This window comes from Cavia porcellus, unplaced genomic scaffold (genome assembly GCF_034190915.1).
Source record: "Cavia porcellus strain 051 isolate PalLab524CR breed Dunkin Hartley unplaced genomic scaffold, mCavPor4.1 scaffold_11, whole genome shotgun sequence".
Taxonomy (NCBI): domain Eukaryota; kingdom Metazoa; phylum Chordata; class Mammalia; order Rodentia; family Caviidae; genus Cavia; species Cavia porcellus.
Window position 1 is genome coordinate 55,835,828 of NW_026947494.1, and position 21,879 is coordinate 55,857,706.

The following is a 21,879-nucleotide window of genomic DNA, read 5'->3' on the forward strand; positions in this document are numbered from 1 at the left end:
TTCTAGATCAGCTAGTTGGCACTTCTTTCCTTTTATGCTTTTTGTTGAATAATTGCTGGTTATGCCTCAACTTTTCTAGGATGATAAGGAAAAGATTGTTGGTTGGTCCTTTGGAGGGTTTTTTTGCTTGCTGACACAGGCTGTAGAGAAAGAACATTGTGTGCAGTCTGAAGTGCTGGTTACTAAATATTTCTAGTTTGCCTCTCTCTTGGCTAATGCACGACCAGTATAACCTAGTCCTTTGGTGGTTGGAATGGGTCATTGAAATACATCTGGCTAGCAAGATGTGAACAAAGTGACTTGGATCACCTCTGAATTGGAATATTCCATAGCCAGTTGTGCCCTTCTGAAGTCTCCCTGCCCTCTGAGAAACTTGACACAACTTTCTGCTGATCCATGATAAGAAACCTGAATTGCCTAAGTTTTGAAGTTGTTTCTTACTGCAGAAAAACCTGGCCAAACCTGGCTAGTTGAAGCAGTATGTTTTATGAGAATTTAGTCTTCTTTCCTTGTTGTGGTGCAGCCTGCTATGACTTAGAGGTTTCAGAATAGCTAATCTACCTTCTCCTCATTCTATCAACCCTGCCACTAGCTTGTTATACCTAATGGAAACTGTGTGAGTTAGGGCAAAAAGCTCTGTCCTTCTGAGCCTCTGAAGTCTAACCTTAAAATGATGCATTCAATGAAGTGGCCTGCCAGGCCACAATTGGCTTTTCATTATGTGTATCCAAAGGTAAGTTGTTTCTCTAGGCATCTATTGTAAGATAACAGCCTGAGATAGGAATTACAGTTTTGGGCTCTTTCTCTAAGGCCATTGTCATGGTTTATGTCTGTGTCCTCCAGGTCTCATGAGTTTGAATTGTGCATTTGTTATTCATCCATTGTCTAGTGCTTGATGGTGTCAGTGCTCCACCCACAAAGGGGTGGAGCCAGGATGTGATGTAATGGCAGGAAGAAGGTGTGTCTTGCTCTTTGCTGGTTCTTGCTTGCTGTTTGCAGCTGACATGAACTGTGGCCCAGCCATGCCCGCCTGCCTTGGAGCCAAGTGAGTGTGGACTGAAACCTCCAAAAACTGTAAGAAATAAACCTTTCCTTTCCCAACTTTGGGCTTCAGGTATTTTGTCTCAGCGATGAGTAAAAAGTACCTAAGACAGCCATTAATGATTCCCCTCTACCTTGTCTGACTTTAAGGTCTTTGCAGACCTTACCTTGTCTGACTTTAAGGTTTTGTTTCTCTCATTTTCATGACTCAGTCTCAACTGCAATCTTCTCAGAGACATACTCCTTGACCTCCAGTGCCACAAAAGTCGTCCACTCTCATGTCAGCTGGCTGCATTTTCACCAAAGTTCTTAACATTACTTCCAATGGCCACACCTATAGATTTTAAAATGTGTTTATTGTCAATTTTCTCTTGTATAGCATAAAGTTCACCAGAGCAAGGAGCTTGTCTTTCCCATTCATGGTTATCTCCCAGTACATACACATGAGCCTACTGTACATTGGCCTGCAGTTAATATGAGTTAATACCTCCTGTGCTAGTGAATAGCTAAACTGAAGGAAGAAGCAGCCAGAGCCATGTGTACCAAGATTAGGTGGACATAGTTAGGAGGCTGCCAACCATGTGATTGGCTCTCTGAGTGGACTGTGCATGTAAGACCTGGTTTGTTGGGAGCCTAACAAAAATGAAAGCATTTCCCCTGGTGGTTCTTATGCCTGGAGAATCAAACTCCTAGAACATGCTCCTTCCAATAGAAAATGCACAGTGTATCAGCCTATAAGGACCAGGATAGAAAATGGGAGACAAGAATTGCTCTTGGGCCCCAGGAGCACTAGGTTGCTCCTTAGTTCTCAGTTAGGAGTGAATGCTACTCTATTTGCTTGGAATGATTATGAAGGAAGGATATTTAAAGAGATAACTCCATTACCAAGATTTCCACTGTATATACTTTACAATAAATTTCTTTTTCTTTTTCTTTTTTTTTTTTTTTTTTTTTTGTCTTTTTCCTTTTTACCGGTACCGGGGATCGAACTCACGACTGCCTGCTTTCAAGGCAGACACTTATGCCGCTGAGCTAAACCCCCAGCCCCTACAATAAATTTCTAAGTGAGCACTTAAATATTGCTGTTGTAAGTTATGATCTTCTTTTCATTATCCATTATCCCTTTTTCATCTGGTATCTATTTGGTAATAACTAGGAAATGAAATAAAATTCTGACAGGAGAATTTTTACAGAAGGTAGACTGGCTCTTTTAAGTAGCTTTCAGTTTGTTCCTCAGTTACTCAAAAAAGGTCAATTTGGAAATAGGGAGATCTGTTTTATTCTCTTACTTTAAACTGATGTGATAGTTCACAGAGTCCCTATCTTTTAAAGAAAACATCCTTTCATTGTCAGACATCCAATCTTTTGGGTACCAATAATGCAGTATTACACTCTGCATGGATGTCAGGCAAGAAGATAAATAAGTAACTCAGTGGTCAAGTAAATTAACAAAGTGTGTTGCTGTTGTCTAAGGCTCTGGAACATCAATGAATCCAAATGAGGGAGTAAGAAATTAGGATTCTTTTCCATAACGATTTTTGGATGTCACTTTCTCATCGCTGAGACAAAATGCCTGACACTTGCAGGTTAAAGGAAGAGAGAGTCCTGCTTTTGATTTCCAGAAGATTAGGTCCATGATTGGTTGGTTTCAAGGCAGAAATAGCATGACAAAAAAGCATAGCAGAGAAAACCTCCTTAACCCATGGTAACTAGGAACTAGGGAAAATGGAGAAGAGCCGGGGACACGAATACACACTTTATGTTCATTTTCAGTGACCTGCTTCTTCCAACCAGGCCTCTCCTCTATAACATGTGACTTTTAGAAGCTATTTTAAATCTAAACCAAAACATTCTGCCTCAGCCCCTAAAAAGTACATAACAATTTTATTATGCAAAATGTGTTTAGCCCATCTTTAAGGGTTGCCAGAAGTTTTAGAGTTCCAGCATTATTCAAAAGGCCAAGTCCAAAGTCTCCTTTGAGACGCAAGAAAAACTCTTAGCTGTGAGCCTCTTTACAAATCTGGAAGAAAGCTAAATACTTTTAATATACAATGACATGGCAAATATTCTCATTTCAAAAGGGAAGAAAAGGTAGATACAAATGAAACCAAAGCTCAGTAGAGCAAATACTAAATCTTGTAAGAGCTCCACTTTCAGTGAATATGCTGCAGTGAGATGTGTACTTTAGAGGGCTTGGGCAGCTCTTTCTCTATGGCCTTTGCTGGTTACAGCCCATATGCATTCTCTCTTGGACTATGTCCAATCAGTCCCTATGACTTTCCTCGAAAGATGATCCACATTTCTTGCATCTCCAACTTCCTGAGTTCTCCATTGCACCTTTGACTTCACTCTCACAACTTCACTCATCGCCCTCTTAAGGGTCTTGCCCTTCTAGGTCTTCCTTTGAAGTCTGAAAGGAAGCCTCCATGGTCACACAACTTTTGTATTCTGCATGCCTGAAAAACCAGTACCATATGGATGACACCAAGTTTCTGCCAGGAGTTTGAACAGTACTCTAGTCGCCTTACACATTAGCTGTGGTGGCCTCTGACTACCTAGATCTCTAATACTTCTCTAGATATCCACAAATTTGGAGGGTCCCCTGGGGCTATTTTCTTAAAGCAAAACTTTTCAAAGGAATTTACTGTTTTATACCATTGAGACTATGATGGGTCAGTTCTGGACAATTCTTGAGATGCCTTTAAATCATTTTTTTGGGAGTTTTGATGCTAAGTATTTGGCTTCTTTTTAATGCCTATCTTTTTAGAACCAGGTTTCCCTTGCACATGCTTCTTTTTTTTTGCCCACAAGCAAAGTACTTCACATTTTTTGGCTCTACTTTCTACTCTTGATTCTTACTGTAAATCTGGCTAAAGTCAGCCAGCAGTGCCCGTTTAACAGACTGAATGTTGATCTGCTTTAAAAATTTGTTCACCAGATTAATTAGTTAACAACCTTTAAATTCCACCTCATACAAAGTCACAAGAGATGGAGAAAATGAAGACAATTTCATTACCAGTATGAGACATGTGTGGATTCTAGTCCAGTTCCCAATAGACTGTTCATTTTCAGCTGATATCTCATAAGCCTGGCCTTTATTGTTCATATCCCTATCAGCATTCTGGTCTGAATTTACTCCTACAAACCAGTTTCAAAGGCTTCTAAACCACATGATCAGGTTGCATCACAGAAATGTACTACTCTTTGCACCAGTTTTTGGTATTAGTAACTTTCCCATCATTAGGACAAAATACCAAACACTCAGATAAAAGAATTCACTTTATTCCATGATTTGAGAAAGATTTTGGCTGTCATTGGTTGACTTCAAGGCAGAAACAGCACAGTAGAAAGGCATGGCAGCGGAAAGCTACTCAATCTACAATAGCCAGGAAACAGGGAGGGGAACAGTCAGGGACAACAGGAGTACACTCTACTAAGTCACATACTCTGTGATCTGCCTCTTCCAACTAGACTGAATCTCTGCGAACATGATATTTTGTGGGGACTTTTAAAATATAAACTGCAACAACGTGAAACACATTTTAAAATTTTCTTTTTCTAGAATATAAAGGAAATGACCAACACACCAACTTCGTCCTCCGTACATAAGCTGTATCCAGCTGCATTAGAGGACTCCCCAACCACCCAAAGATTTGGTTTGCATGCGGTGTGAGCATCCAGATTATACAGACTGCTCTCAGTGTGGTGAAGAGTATTGGGTTCAGCATCCTCACAGCAAAAGGGTGAGTATATTCAGGTCTCACTGTTGGCAAAGCTACAAATTGCGCTTTTGTGGGAGTTGGAGAAGTCACAATTGGTTGTCTGTTTCTTGATGAACACAGTAAAGAGGCAGGGTGGCCTCTTTTTCCTGCGCCCAGTACAAGAATTTGGGAGCATTGCCTCCTACTTGCCCACTAACAGGCTTTCCCCGAGTCTCACTGCCAAACACTCTGTGACTCAGCTCCTTCCTTTGCAAACTGAGGATGGTCAGATTAATTCAGAAGCTGTGAGGCAAGCTTGAAAAGGTCTTTGAAAATGCCAGCTCATGTAGAATAACTGGCTATCTTCTATGGCTTGGGAACTGGCAAAAAGATTTTTCCTTTCTTGGGGGTAGTCGTCTGTGGCTTTCTATGTAGAAGTTTGGGGTGGCCTGGCATAGAATTTCCTTGATCTCTTCCAAGTGCTTTTCGGACCTGTGGCCCATTGTAGGAGCTTTCCTCCTTGCTTTCAGGATGCTGTAAGCTCTGCTGTGTCCTAGGCTTCATTGTGTCATTTTCTAATTCTCACAAAAGTCACTTTTAGCTGGACATGATAGCACACACTTGTAATTTCAACACTTGGGAACCCTGAGGCACAAGGATCACAAATTTGAGCCTACCTTGGGCAACCTAGCAACTTAGTGAGACCCTGTCTCAAAATAACAAGAAAAAAAAAAAGGTAGGGGTATAGCTCAATGTAAAGGCCCTGGCCCCAATCATTAGTACCACAAAAAAAGTCGTTTTTAACAGTAAAGGATTTGAGCAGATGGTTAACACAGAATGAAATTAAGTGAAATGTCACATAGAAGAAATACTTGGTCTTTAAAAACAATTCAGGTTAGCAGAAATCACTATAAGAGCTAAAAGGACACCTATCTATTAATTGCATGGTTAGTGGTTTTCAATTATTCTAGTTCTTCTAGGTAGTAATCTGCCAGTGTGGAATGAAAGATATAACTTGCTCAGAAGAAAAGGTTCCCAAAAGAATAAAAGAGCAAATTATTAGAAAATATCCATAAGAGTAATTTAAAACAATGAATACAAAAAAGGGGAAAATCACCCAAATAACAACCAGGAGAGGAATGTTTAAGTAAAATCTGGTGCCTTATTGCTCTGGGATATCATATATTAGAAGTCTTGGCAGAGTGGTAGGCTAACAAGCCATGATCAGTAGTCAAAGTTTATGATCTTCCTAAGGTATATTGAAATAAAAATAGCAGATAAAATTACTGTCATACCAAGGTACAACATAAATATGTATCAATCCCTCAAAATTAATGTAATTATCATATATTGAAAACATATAAACTGATAAAAATTCCCATATAGATGTGGAAATGTTGCATTTAAGTTCATGGAAGGATATATATATATATATACATATATATATATATATATATGTATTATGTAGCATTTATTGAAAAATATTTTATATACAGTGATTGTAACTGTAAAAAAAGCATTTGTGTGTCCTCATGGCTCACTCAAATACATTCAAATGTATGTATAATAATATGAATGTTTTGGTAGTTAAAAAATGAAATTTTACAATAAAATTGATAATACTATAACCAAGCAAATGCACACACCCTAATCATTTCCAGATGCTTGTTTCCAGATAAGGTATTAATTTGTTCCTTTTCCTCTAGAATTTGGCATAATATCCTACACATAGTAAATATTCAGTGTACATTGACTGAAAGTCGTAATATCATATTCAATTACTTTAGGTGGAAGCTTTTAGCCACTGAATTGATGCAGGTGTATCATCTAGGTGACATAGAACCATTTCTGCCCCTGTCTTTCTCTCCTAATGGTTTTATGAAAGCTACATTTACACATATCCAGAGCGTTCTTAAATTAAGTCACTGCCAAGAATTAAAAATAGGACATCAGGAAGGAAGGAAGGGATTGAATGATTTTGGGGGACAAGATCATTTATTTGCCATTCAAATTATGCTATGTAGATAGCTAAGTGTAGGCATCTCCCAGTAGGCCTTGTCCTGGAAAACAGACATCGTGTCTCTAGCATGATCTGTCTTGGGATGCCATGCACTATGGTGTCCCATGGCGGAGCAGAGAGCCATACAGAAGTTTAATTGAAACACGCTCTAGGATAGTTATTATGTTTTCATATCTTCATCTAATAAGTGGGGTTTCCCTGAACAAAGTGTCTGTCCTTCTTAAGGAAAGAAATGAAATGCTTCTGAGAATGGATTTCTCTTCTAAGAGGAAGATACTTTCTCTTTCTCTACTACTCACCAGTGTTGGGGATTTCTAGATAATATATGCTTAAGGATTAAAGCTCCTTCACTTCAGTTTTTGTGGTGTAGTTTTTTCCTAGAGGTAATGTGATTGTATGCATGTGCAAGCATGCATCATGTGTGTGTACTATTAAGTGCAGAGTAACTGTAGTGGCATTCAAAGCCCGGGATATAATGGTTAGAGGTACACAGGGTTCTTATAACAGGGTTTGAGAGGGAATAGATTTAATAGTTTTATATGAGACATAAGATATATAGGATTATTTTATAATATTCATCCAAAAATTCAAATGCAGAGGAGCACAAGAGATCTGTTCGTGAGCTATATATCCAAAGAATCCAGCTGCAGGTCTAGATCCCACAGCAATATCCTGCATAAGTCCAATTGAAGACCTAGAGCCCATGGCAATGTCCTCCATTAGTCTAGCTAGAGCCTAGAGCCCATGGTAATGCCTCATGTAGTTCTGTAGGAAGGATCTGTACTCAGAAGGCCCTGAGGCCAGTGGTGGAAGCTAGAAAGTCTGCCCCTTCTAGAAAGCTAGAAGGATGAAGTATCTGTGCCACAAGGCTGAGGGATCTGCACTGTAGCCAGGAAGTGATGCTCAAGGTAAAGACCAGAACTCCCCTGAAGAGAACAGCAGTCATCCTCAGTGACAGAGAGTACCTGAGCTTCTTGGATGAATGATGAGAACAGCTGAGTCCATATCAGGAGAATCAACTGCACATCATCTTCCCCTCCAGTTAGTTCTCCTTCTATGCTATTGGCAACAGTCCTGTGCTGATTCAGTTCAGCTGGGTGTTGCAACTTGACTATTAGTTAAACTGCAAGGGTACCATGTAATATACAGGCATGAAGACTGACTCAATTCTAAAGGGAAATTTGAGGCCTTTGCTTTACATTAGCAGAGATGAAATCTTAGCCTGCTGTGTCAGTTTGCATATGTCATGACATTTAGGTGACAAAGTAATTGACTGTGGGAAATATGAACATTAAAATATATTACATCAATGAAAATTTTATTGTCAATCACCAATAAATACTTACTAAGTGCTAAATTGAGTTTTTAAAAAAATGGCCTTTGGTTTAGGTGCAGACTAAGGTTTTTATATTGTATTTTTAAGCTTTGAGGTCAGAGTCAATCAATGAAATTTCCATTCGAAGAATCTGGCAATTTTCCCATAAAGACTGTCAATTAAATATAAGATGGAAGGATTAAATTCTTATACTGTCAAACAGTTTCTGTCTTATGGAGCTATTTATCTTCTGGGTTTGTGATGCTACCAGAGTATTTCATTCATAATCTGTTTAACAGGTTTAGTTACCTTGGTGAATTTATTATAGCAGTAGCTACTTGAGAGAATGATAACACTAAATCACAAAATGTTATTTGTTAGGATTGAATCATTGAAGAATAAGACAGTATGTTTTTGTGTATAAAGACCTTAATATTACTCAAAAGTAGAATAACAACGCTGAGCTTTGATTTCTTGTTTGCTCATGCATGGACAAGACTGACCCTTATTTTTTATAGTATCCTATGATATTTAGCACATCTTGCTTTTTATTGAGGCTATTTCCTTTATATCACCTACTTTTTCACCTAGGTTTTAATCTGCTTGTGATCAGTGACTATTTATATATCATAGGTTGTGGAATTTAGTAATTTGTGCTTTTTGATTGCATAAGAACTGAAATCTATTAAACTATCTAGGGTTAGCAAAGAGGGTATTTTACTCACTTCAGAATGCTAAAGCTTTTTAGAAACAAACTGACACCCTGCTTGCATTACAAGAAAGACTTTTAGAAATTCTTCCTAAATAGGTGAACTTGTCTGAACATCATGTGTGAGGAATCGTGTGGGAGCAGTGACCTCTCATTGACTCCAGTGCACTTGATAATGTTTATTGACTTTGCCTGCAAATTTCTGAATTCTGTATGGGAACTATAATTATTTTCATAGGCAGTTTCCCTAAGGAGACTCTTTTATGTGCTTGGCAAACACTGGTTCATATGCTACCCTGAAAACAAGAGATCTCAGAGAACTAATAAGGAAGGATTCAGAGATCATTCTGGAAAGTATAATAGGCATGCATGTTTTCATGGAGTCTGTTTTAGATTGAGAAATCCCACCCTTTACCTGCAAGTTCAGCACCTAAGTTTCTTTTGGAGGATCGGACTGCTAGGAGTTGTTAGTGATTTTCCAGAGTCATGGTTGCAAAACTGACAGTAGACAAACACGATGTGAAATTCAGACTCTGGGTGGTTAGAGCATATTTTCAAGAGGCATTTTAGTTGGTTGCATTTTTGATGGTTGTGAGAATCCAAGAATCTCAAGATATTCAGCTGGTCTTGATAATGGTGTTTGAATCAGTATCAAGTGGATTCAGTGCTCACTGCTATCAGACTCTTGAATATAAACCAGGAAGATGGCTATGATTGCTAACACACACAACTTTCAGGTCTGTGTAATCCCTAGGAAGTAATTTTTTTTCCTTTTCATTTCCAAATACTGGGATCAATTGGCGTGTGTCTGTTTTCAAGCCTCCTGCACTGGTGGTCTATGGATATGTGTGCCACATGGTGTAGCTTTACTTCTTTGAATCTTGAACCTACAACCCTTTTCTGGATTATCCCTGTGAGTCTCTACTACCCAGTTCTACTTCCCTAGTACTTCTGCATGGTTTTGAGAAAGGGAAATGTACAGTCCCACCATGACTAAGTGGAGGACAGAGAAATGTAGCTTCTAGCCCTGTCAGGGCTTGTAGTGAGTGTTAGAGGAGCAGCCTTTTCCCTAGACTTGTGTCCTCTTTAGGGTACCCTGCCCATATGGCAGGCTCTTATGTCTATAAGGATCCTCTCCCCTCCTCCCTCATAAAAACTAGATATGAATATGCATGAATTAGACTATAATTAGGTCATAGAACAGATGCTATTAATCATATCTTTACCAGGGGGGAAATGATATATGGTGCTACTTAGCACAGAAACGATGTTTTGTGCACATTTGGAGCTTCTTGCTTTCATTTACCAAGAGACTGTAAAGGCAAGTCTAGCAGAAGGCTGAAATACCTGCCTTCTGTTGAAACCTGGACTCTCTTGGGGTATATGTTATCCGGCACGGGAGGTCTTGCTTTCTCATGCCCATGATGATTGCACCACAGCAACTAGAAACTAGCCTTGGTGTGTACTGCCCATTGCCATTTCTCATTACTGTCAGAATGTCTTAAATTGCCCAGGGGTGTTTTTTCTCATTGTTATTGGTTTAATTATGGCAATGCCATCCTATGGGAGAGAACTAATTAACCTTCTGTCAAGAAATCAACTCTACTATATTGCATATGACAGTAATGGCTCTGAGTGTTTCAAGGCAAGTTTTAAAAGGTACTTCTCTACTTTATTATTATTGTTGACATCTTGAGAAGAGTGTTTTTTTTTAAACTGTGGTTGTACCCAAGTCCTTGCGGTTGGTGTGGGAATCATATTAATATTAATACTCATTATAAATGAGATGATGGTAAGTAGTGGTTTGTTAGTGGACTACAAAAGAATTTCTCATAGAAGTGTTTACAACTTGAAATTAGTAGAAAGGACATATAAAAATGAGGAAGAGAGAGAGAGGGGAAAAGATAGAAAAGGAAGATAACATTTCCTGAATGCTAGCTACTGATCAGGTACTGCGTATTTCCAAATTCCTTAAAAACAGGATTTATGCTCTGTATTGTGTCCATGAGATAGATTTTGAGGTTCGGAGAAGTAATAGTCACTGGAGCAGAGGTCGTACTTAAATTGGCATGGTTTCAAAGCCAAGTCTTTCCACAAAGACAATCCATAATTGTGTAGTTGTTGATGCTTTATAGACACTCTTCTTTCCATTATGTAATTTATGGTGGAAAAGTATCTTATTTGTGGCTTTTGGTAGCAAACATTTAGATTTGTGGCAAACATTTAGATATGTTAACTTTATTTCATATTCTATTTTGTATTTCAAATCTTGTTTCTTCTTCTGTTTAGCTCTTTTTCTTATATATATTCATGTCAGCTGTCTTTTTTTCTGAAATATAATAGGTATGCAAAATAAAAGTACTTTTCACAATGATTCTGCAAGGTTAAATGTAATCTTATTTTATATTTAATTGTAGAAATTTTATATTTAAATAAGCCCTTATTTTACAGTAGAGAAATCACTGACCTCAGTTATATATCTACATAGTCAGAGCACTGAGTGTCTGGTCCTATGCTTGCTTCTTCACACCATGTGGCTGTACTACTAGTGGAGGAAAGTACTAGAACCAGGGATGTACTGATTACATGGAGGCAGAAGAGCAGTATCTTCTTTAGAATAGGAATAAATAAGCAAAAGGAGCAGTGTCGACTAAGTGATAAGCAAAAAGCTAAGCTGGTTCTAGAGTATTAGAATATTAGCATATTTATTTAGACTTAAAGATACTAAATTTTGCAATGTTTTTGTGATTTAAGTCTGTTAATTATTACAAGTGTAGGATAGTTTTTGTACTTGATTTGGTGGTTAAGTCTTTCTTCACTGTTACTAGAATCAGAATGATGTCTTCCTCATTAGCACTCTTAGTAAACATTTAATCAGTATCTTCTGAAGGTGACATATGTCATTTGAAGGCACAGTCTCTTCCCTGTTGAGCTTAAAAACAATAGAATCTTTCAAATATAAAAGCACACAGAATTCACATATATATTTTAATACCCTTTCAAAATTTGAGATTTGGAAAACTTTAGAATCCATCCAACCTCATATTCCCCAATGTGTAGCTGATACAATGGAGGCAAAGCAAAACAGTAGTTTGTTAAAAGTTGAGGAAATGGGTAAAGTCCTCTAAAATCTGAGTAATAAAAATATGAAGATAAGGGCTACTTTGAAGATATTTTTCATTGAGTTTCTGTACCACAAATCCAGAAGAATTTGTGAGTTATTTTCCTGGAGAAAAACCACACAGAATTTGTTTGTTGCTTAAGGTCATGTTTTCTCAGAATGGTACTGCAAAGCAGTGTCCCCGGACAGTCCCAGTACGTGTCCTGTTTTAGCACTATTGTACAAAGGATCCCTCTTCCCACCTCAGGAGTTAGAAAGTTTCTCCCAGGAAGAAGGAACATTCTAGCCTTGGTGACCATGTCTCAACCCTACCATTAATAATCAGAAGGAATCATATTTAAATGACTTGGCAACTTCAGAACAGTGAGGGATCCATATTTTCCAATGAGAGCTTCATACTGAAGGATATGACTCTCTTTGACTTTTCCTCTATCTCAGCAATGATTAATAAAAGAATTTGACCCTGGATCTGTTTTCTGCTTTCCCTCCCTTTTCTAGATAGCATGGTAGCCTCTCTCTCATCTTCTCACATATATATTTATGTATTTTGTGTGATCTCGTCACATTAATTTGGTGGTTGGAAGGGCAATTCCAAGCCTGTGGTAACAAATGTTATCTCATTTACAAAACAGCTCTTCTTTGTTGTAGAAGACCATGTGGACATGTCTCCTTAAATACATGTCTCCTTAAATACAGAACGATTACCTCCAATTTAGCCAAATCTGGCCCCGTCTCTATGTATGGACATGTACAGAGCTGGCTAAGCTATTTCCCTTTCCCTTGAATTGGCTCTAACCCATGTATGTAACTGTGGTACTGATGTATAAACTCTGAAACCAAGCGATAGATAGCCCTGATTCCCTGTTTCATTGTCACCCTCTAAATGGTTGAGCCCAATGGAATGGCAGAGCTAACAGCTTCAAGATTGTCAACTGGGTTCAAGCCAAGAGATAAGAGGTTATGATTTCCCAGGGTACACAACTTTGCACATCAGAAACCAAAGCTTCCTAAACATTAAATGTTACCTCAGTTGTGTTATGCAGATTCTTTCTGCATATCCCTTTCTCTGCATCTTGTGGAGGTGCTTTCTGGCCTCCTAGCTAGCTCAGCTCACATTGCTCAGGTAAGTCCTGCCATTCTCACTGTCACTCATCTTTAGCCACACGCTTCTTCATGAATTAATAAAATCTGGGTTAGGTCCTAGGTTGTGGCCTTTGTTCCATGAACCCTTATCTGGACCAGAGTCAGGACCCCTTGACTGCCTGTACCCGTAAATATATCTTGTCTTTATTCTCGCTATGGGTTGCACTGGAGGTGGTAGATTGGAATTAATTCACTGGAATTCTGATAATATTTCCATGAGATTGCAAATATAAACTTCCCAGACCGTGATGAAGATGGGAAAAGGTCTTCAATATTTTGTGTATTGAATCCCTGAGAAAGGTGAAATAGTCTTATTAACTGACCCTCATTATCCTATGCTATGTACCCCAAAGAAAACCACACAATTTGCGAGGAGGAGAGAGGTAGTGGTGAGGATGGGAAGTCATGTTTCCTGGATCGAGACAGAATTTGGGTCTTTCTTCATTATCCTGGCATATGGCCACCTTACTATCTCGTCTCTATTTTTTTCTTTTTAAAGATATATGAGGGACAGCAGTTCTATCTATGTTTGTTTATTTTTCAAGTAAACAATAATAATTGCTTCAGAAAGTGACAAAAAAGATAGCACAGTTGTGTTTGAAGAGATAGGAAGTCGTTCCAAAAGGATTGATGGCAGTGCATCTTTTACTGTAATGCATTATTTTTTTAAATTTAAAAATTCACTATATTGTTTGATCAAATGGTACTCTATTTGTTTTTCTGTGCCTGAATTTTTTTATGTAGCATAATGTTATCCAGGTTTATCCATATTGTTACAAATGTCAGATTTTCCTTCTGTTTTGGGCTGAGTAGTATTACAGTGTATAGGTCAAACATTTAAAAATTTATTTATTTGATGATAGGCACTATAGATGTTTTATCTTGGCTGTCATGAATAATATTGCAGTTAACATTGGGAGCAGATATCTCTTGGACATACTGGTTTGATTCCTTTGAATACTGCTAGGGCTTAACTGTGGTTCCCCTTTCCCTCCCCTCCATGAGTTCATGTGTTGGAAGCTTGGTTCTTAGTGTGGCCATGTGACAGGTGGGCAAACATTAAGGCACCAATGGAGGGTGACTAAGTCACTGGGATGCTGCCACTGAAAGGTGGTTCTTATTGAAAATATCCCTCATTCCGATATAGTCACCCTAGGTAGGTCCTCCAGGACTATGTTGAACAGAAGTGTGGATACATATCTTTGTCTTCTGGGTCTCAGAGGAGCCTTCAGCTTTTCACCACTGAGTATGACATAAGCTATGGACTTGCATGAGGGGTATGATCAGAAAATATAGTCTATTTTTAAAGAAAAGATTTATTTAAAAGACATTACTATGAACCCCTTTTAGGATAGTCTCCCCGCTATACCAACTTCAAACACCTTTTCCCCTCTGTTCTTGCTATTTTCTGAAGCAGTTCTGGAAATCTTTCTGGTGTGTCTTTAATTATGTTGTTGTGGGGCTGGGGATTTAGCTCAGTGGCAGAAGCGCCTGCCTTACAAGTGTGTGGTTGTGAGTTTGATCCCTGGTACCGATTAAAAAAAAAATAATTATGTTGTTGTGGCTTCCCTGAACTGATTCAAAGCTTCTACCTTTAATGATCATTTTGGAAAAGTCAGAAATTGCACTTGGCTAGATCTGGTGAATAAGGAGGAGGAAGACACAGCATCACATTTTTACGAACCTGTCTTTCCACTTTACAGAACTCAGCATCAACATTCACTGTATTTTCATCATACCTAGGAACAAAAGTCACAAAAAAGGACTTCCAGAACTGCTTCAGTAAACAGAAAGAAGGATGGGATAAGTGCGTTTGAAGTGAAGGGGGGTATTTTGAGAGAGATTAATGGTAATGCTTCTTATTGTACTGAATTTTTTCTTTTTAAAAAATTATAGATTTGTGTATACTTTGATCGCCCTTGTCTATTTCCTTTGTTATGTTAAAGGACATTCATTTTGTATGTAATCTTTTGAGAGCTTTTAATCATTAAAAGATGTTGAGTTTTCTTAAATTCTTTTTCTATGCTCAGTGATGTGGTCATATGATTTCTGGCCTTTATTCTGTTAATATGATGAGTCACAAAATTGATTCACCTATGTTGAGCCATCCTTGCATCCAGGGAAAAACTTCATTTGATCATAGAGAATGGGCCTTTGTGCTGCTGAACTCAATTTGCTAGTGTTTTGTTGAGGATTTTTGCATCTATATTAAACAGGGGTACTTGGCCTGTGCTTCATTTGTGTGTCTTTTCTTTTTTATTCTTGTAGTAACTCAATGTAACTTTGGTATGAGGATAATATTGTATTCATTAAGTATATTTAAAAATGTATCTTCCTTTCCTGCTTTTTGGAAGAGTTTGAGAAGGATTTGTTGTAGTTCTTCCTTACATGTTTGATAAAATTCAGTTGTGATTGTGAAGTCATCTAGCCTGTGCTTTTCTTTGATTTACTAATTCAATCACCTTACTCATTACTGGTCTCTCCAGATTTCCCATTCCTCTATGATTCAGGCCTGGTAGGTTATATTTTCTAGGAATTTATCCATTTTTAGGTTATCCATTTCGCTGTCATATAGTTGTTCATATTAGTCTCTTATGATCTTTTCTATTACTATATTTTTGCTTTCATTTCTAATTTTTTTATGAGAATCTCTTGTCTTTTTCTTAGTCTAAGATTTATGATATTAGTTACCAACTTAAGAGATTGGTCATTCTTTTAAAGTTTCTAGTTTTTCTGTTTCCTTTACTTCATGTCTAGTCTTTGTTATTTCCTCCCACCTGAGAACTTTTGGCTTAATTTATTCTCTGGGGTATAAAGTTAGGTTGGCTTTTTTTTTTTTTTTTTTAGAATTTTTCTTTTATTTTTTGAGGCAGATATTTATTACTATAAACTTCCCTCTTAAAACTGCTTTTGTTACTGTAAGTTTTGGGATACTGTATTTTCATTTGTACAAACGCATTGTAAAATTTCTTTAAAAACTTTTTTGACCCAGTAGCTATTTAGAAGCATACTGTTTAATTTGCACGTATTTGTTAGATTTCAATGATTTATTATTGATTTCAAGTTTTTTACTACTGTAGTTGGAAAAAAATTCTTGATATTATTTTGATATTCTTAAATATAAGAATTATTTTGTGGCCTGATAGGTGTATATTCTGGAACATGTTCTATTTGCTTTCCAGAAGAATGTGGGTGGGGTGGGGCACTCTGTGTTAAGTTTGCTAAGCACATTTGGTCTAAAGTATAGTTCAAGCCCAGCATTTCCTTGTTGATTTTGCGTCTGGATTCCTGTCTGTTGGTAAAACGGGGTGTTGAAATCCCCTACTGTTATTAGGTTGTTGTCTGTGTCTTCTTTAAATCGCTTGGTGTTTGCTATATTTACTCATTCTGATTTCTGATATGCTTCTTTTTGGCAGAGAAATAACCTGTTATGAGAGAAATATGCCAGGCTTAGCACAAATTTTTAAAGTGTGGTCTAGGTAGGACTGTTAAATAACTGGAGAAAGGCTGGCCCTTAACCCTTCTGTATCTGGAGTGAACTCCCCGAACTGACCATCTCTTGTTTTTCCCCTAAACTTCATCTGCCCTCACTTTCTCCTTCAGTAGTCTTGTTCCATCACAAATTGATGATGAGAGTAGTGTGTATTAGAAACATAGTGACCGTTTTGGCAACTTAACCATAGTATTCTGGTGTGACAAAATGCTGAACAAATTCTGGCTCTGAAGCATAAAAGATTGAGAGAAAAGTATCAAATCTCTGAGATTACCTTGCTGATCTGTGCTTTATTCCCACAAAGCTGACCTGTGCTTTCTTTTCTCTCCTTCACTTCTCTTTCCTTCCCTTCTTTTCCCCTCTTTTTCCTTCCGTTCCTCCTCTCTTTTTTCTTCTTACTTTCTTTTATTATTTTTAGTATGTGTTTGAAATTGTATATTTGTGCTCTTGATTCTGGCTTTTTCACAATAGTTAAAACTTTGTTGGGTAGAGATCATTTGTCTTGCATACCATTCCAGTCTTTAAAACTGTATCTGGCTCATAGCATGTGCTCATGAATATTTGCCAAATAATTACATAAATTCACGTAAACTTTTATGTTTATCATTACTTTTTACATTTATCATTAATGATTTGGGAGAGAGAGAAATCTCTAATTCATTGGATGTCAATTGGGAAGATTAATCCCTAGGAGCTGCATCAGGACAGGCTTAGAATAGAGAGCATACTAAGAATTTAGGGAAAAAAATTAGACACAAAATAGTTCTTGGTCACATTGTTTGGGTCCAAGACAGAAATTGGCTTGAACTCTGCTATACTTCTATGTTTTCTGATAATTGTAAGAAATTTCCTCTATTACACTTTGGGATTTTTTTTTTTTGTTGTTGATTGTGGTCTAAGTAGATATAAATCTTCAGGAATGTGGTCCATGAAAAGAAAAACTGGCTTTAGAAAGGAAAAAAGAAGTGTAAATCAAGAGTGTAGGGCAGGGATGGGTAAATAGAAGCCTGATCTCCAATTTACTTCAAAGATTGGTCTATAACAGACCTCAGTCTCCTCTTCTCATCTCCCCTCTGTCTCTCTTCCTCCACCAAGGGTATTCTTGGGGTCAGGATGAACTTCAATAGGAAGTGGTGCTGAGTTTAAATATTTTCTCCCAGGAATGCCTCTTAATCTAGGGGTTAAACTTCTGTGGGTGCAAAAGGAGGATGTGACTCATACACGTACTCCGCACTCAATAGGTAGAATATTCTCCCTTCCCTTGTTTTAGTGATCTACAAAAGGAAGGCTTATTTACAGCTGGATTTTGATACATTTATTCAAAAGTAGTTAATTCTATGTAAATGGTGTTTCTAAATTGCTGCCAAATTTTATAAGGAATAGAATTACATAAAATCAATCGATGACTCACAGAACAACTTCTTAATAGTAACAATGTCAATATAAAAGCATAAACGGGCTTTGGAAGAGATGCTTGTAAATTTCTGTTTACTTTTTACTTAGCATGCTTTGTTAACTAAATGAACAATATTAACTCTCCAGGGAAAGTCAGATTGATACTGTGCACCCCAATAACACAATACGTTAATGAGGACAGCATTTTTCCTCCTTGACATATCCATACTCCATTCCTAGCAGAAATTGGGCCTCAGGCCTCAGATTCTATCAGTGGCTCAGTTTATCAGCTTCAGTACAGACCTGGAGAAGAGGACCAAGGCATTTCTTGGAGACAGGCTTAGGAGCATTTGGGCAGACAATTCCAAAGTGCTGTGTACCTAGATAGGGTCTAGCAGGAATAGTATGGGTTGTTGGTGGACACAACGGAGAAAGGTGCCTCTGGACAGAGCCTAAAGAGGATGTAAATCATGGAGCAGGGCATGTTTCATTTTGTTTCAGTGATGCAGAAATAATTGTTCCTGAAATTCTCACATGCCCTTATGTGTCCAAGGAAGCAGATGGGACAGTAAAAATTTATACTTCTTCCAAACAACTAACACTTGACTTCTTACTGATTCAGATGATTTATGTTCCATCAATATTTCAAAAAAACCACACATAAGAGAATGAATAACTATCCTTCAAAAGAATTTCAAATATTGTAAGTGGATAGTCTTCCGTTCGGGAAGTGGAGTTTAACATCTTGAACATATAGGCTGAACCTAGTGATTTATGGCCAAATAATAGAGAAAGGAAAGGGAAAAATACTGTTTTTGTAATGGTTCTGGAAAACACAGCCTTAAACATGACCAAGATTAACCTTATGGGTAGTAAGTCCTGGTGACCCCATGTCCTCCTGATGGAGGAAAACTTCCCTTACCATATCTAAGTCCCATAGCCAAGTCTAACAAGGAGGAAAACATCAGAATATCTGAAATTAGGACCATCTGAGAAATCCCTGACCAGCTCTCCTTAAGATTATCAGGGTCATAAACACCAAGAAGAGAGAGAGAAACTGGCATTCATCAAAGATTAAAAAGATTAAGAAACAAAATACAACATGGCAACCTGGTGTTAATCCTGACATAGAAGAATTATGTGGAAAATTGTGAAATACACCTAATATTTGGAGTTTAGTTAATAGTATTGTAATGATGTTTGTTAGTTATGATGTTTGTTCCATTATCGTGGTAAGATGTTAATGGTAAAGACTTGTTGAGCAAAGCATGAGAATTCTCTGCATTTTCTTTGCAAATTTTCTGCACTCTAACATTTTTCCAAAATAAAAATATATTTTATAATGTTTTACCACGGCATTAAAAAGTCACAGTATGCAGTGTCTATCATTTTGCCTCAGCCTAGCCAGTATTCACTGCAGGAAACAATGGGATGGCATTGACCAGGTCTGGGACACTGGTGTTCCATAAGACCCCAAAGGTGCCAGTTCTCACGGGCAAAACCATTGTGATTCCTGAGGAGCTGACAAGTGACAACTCCTTGGGACATCAAGATGTATCTGTATGTATTCCAAAGAAAATAAGGCACAGAAGAAGTGAAGGGAAAATTACTCGTGACATGTTCACTAGTTGAAATTGCATAAGATAGAAAACAAATGACATAAACAATACTCTTATCTTGAAGAGGAGTTCTAAACCAACCATGGAGACTATAATGCTCTGGATAGAAAATTCAGCTGTAGAACGTCCTAGCAAGCACACAGTAGGGACTATGCAAAATTGGACCGAAATTAAATGAATTATAAATGTGTATCATCATATTAACCTATTCTTAAGAGGGGATATTTGGAGCTTGCATTTAAGTCAATAGATGAACAATTTTTAAGAAAAGTATTTAGTTTATGATGGGAACATAGCATAACACATAAATCTCCCATATGCCAGGTTTTATTCATGCAAAGGTCCAGATTTTAAAACTGTTAAGTCTTGTACACATAAACTTATAGATCTCAGGAAAGCAGTGGGTAGAAAGGGAGAGGGAGAAAGGAAAGATAAAAGGGACCATGATGAAGTGTTTATATACCAATTCTCTTTGATGAATGTTTTTGTTATATGTCACAAAGATATACTAATAAGGAAATAAAGTAAATGAAGAAAGAATAAACTTGTAGATCTTGATAGAGAATAAAGCATATATAACTTCAAGTATTTTCTATAGTTACATACTTGTTTCATGCAAAAATAACCAGTTCTTTCATAACTAATATATGAATCCTTAAAATAACCCCACTAAGTTTTAGGGAAGCAAAATCATATAAAATGGCTGTATTATTCCTGTTCTAATTTAAAAACAAGCATCAGGAAATTTACCAGTGTCTGTTTCAAAAGCCAGTCTTGCTTTCTCATTAGGATTCTTAGTATTGAAAAGTTGTTTTTAAAGTAATTGATTAAAAGGAATTCCAGGCTTACAACATTTGACAGTGATTTGTTTATTTATTTATCTATTTTACTTTAAAGAGGGTAAAACAAAACAGAACAAAGCAGATCAGAAGAAAACAATGTAAGTGACACAGGATTTCAAAGCAAGACAACAGAAGATCAACAGTGGCTACCATAATGTCTCTTGTTTTCTTCTAAATAGTTGTCTACATCTTCACACACAATGAATTCATACAAAAATAGTATAAAACTGGTCAAAACAGAATAATGAAGGCATTTCAGGTCTTCAAAACCAGACAATAGGAAAATCAATAGCTGCCATAATGTATCTTGTTTTTTTCAAAATAGCTGTCAATACCTTTGTGTATGCTGAAATTAAATAATACAAAAGAGACTAAAACTAATTAAAACAAAGAATAAAAGCATTAGTGAATTTCACAGCATGACCATAGGAAATCAGCAATGGATACCATAATGTCTCTTTTTCTTCAAAGTAGCTGTTTACAATCAATTCTCATAAACTTTTTAGGAGAAGTTTTAGGCATTTATAAACTTCTACATGTATATCCTTTCTGCATTGGAGGGAAAAACAAAGCAAAACAAATTACTAGAAAAACAAGAAACGAAAAAGACAAATAAAAAAGAATAGCAGAGAGCCCCCAAAGAATGACAATATAGGCCTTCAAAACAATGTGGTAAGAACATAACTAAGGTTGTTATTTTACATAATGATCTTCAAAAGAGTTCATCAGATCACCAGACACAAACACGCAAAATTAATCCAATCCTATGAATGTTAACTATTTTGTTTCAAGAACTAATAGAATTTGTAACAGAATCATCTTCTCTATCTTAAGTGTATTTATACAAATTTACATACTTTTTTTCTTTTCCCTTCCTTTTTTTCTCTTTTTCCCTGAGTTATTATTTTTTTCCCTTTGGACAGATTCTTACCCTTTCACAGTATTTATTGAGGATTTTGTATCTTTTGTACTCTTACCATTTCTTACACTATGGAGACAATGTAGTATTTACACATGTGAGTTTGAATTATTTCACTTATGAGTATGGTCTCAACTTGTATCCATTTACCTACAAAAGTCTCAATGTGATCATTCTTTATAACTGAGTAGTACTCCATTGTATAAAAGCACCACATCTTTTTTATCCATTCCTCACTTGATGGACACTTAGGTTGTTTCCAAGATGTGGCTATTACAAATTGTGCTGCTATAAACTCAGGTACACATGTATCACTGTGGCATGATGTTTTCAGTTCTTCTAGGAATATGCCCAGTAGTGCAATAGCTGGGTCAAATGGAACTTCCAAGCCCAGATTTCTGAGGAATCTCCAGACTGACCACCATAGTGGTTGCACCAGTCTACACTCCCACAAACAGTGCAGAAGAATTCCTTTTTCTCCACAGCCTCTCCAGCATTTGTTGTTGGTAGTTTTCTTGATCCTGGCCATTCTTTCTGGAATGAGATGGAACCTTAGTGTTG

General features: G+C 37.1%; 1 long non-coding RNA gene across 5 annotated transcripts in view; it reads left to right on the forward strand.

Moving 5' to 3' along the window:
- LOC111754793 (uncharacterized) overlaps positions 1-21,879 on the forward strand; it is a 190,686-nt gene that overhangs the window by 86,874 nt on the left and 81,933 nt on the right. For all 5 annotated transcript variants that reach the window (XR_010050528.1, XR_010050526.1, XR_010050525.1 and 2 more), the window contains one exon: positions 4,604-4,784. This is a non-coding gene — a long non-coding RNA (uncharacterized LOC111754793). The remainder of the gene's footprint in view (positions 1-4,603; positions 4,785-21,879) is intronic.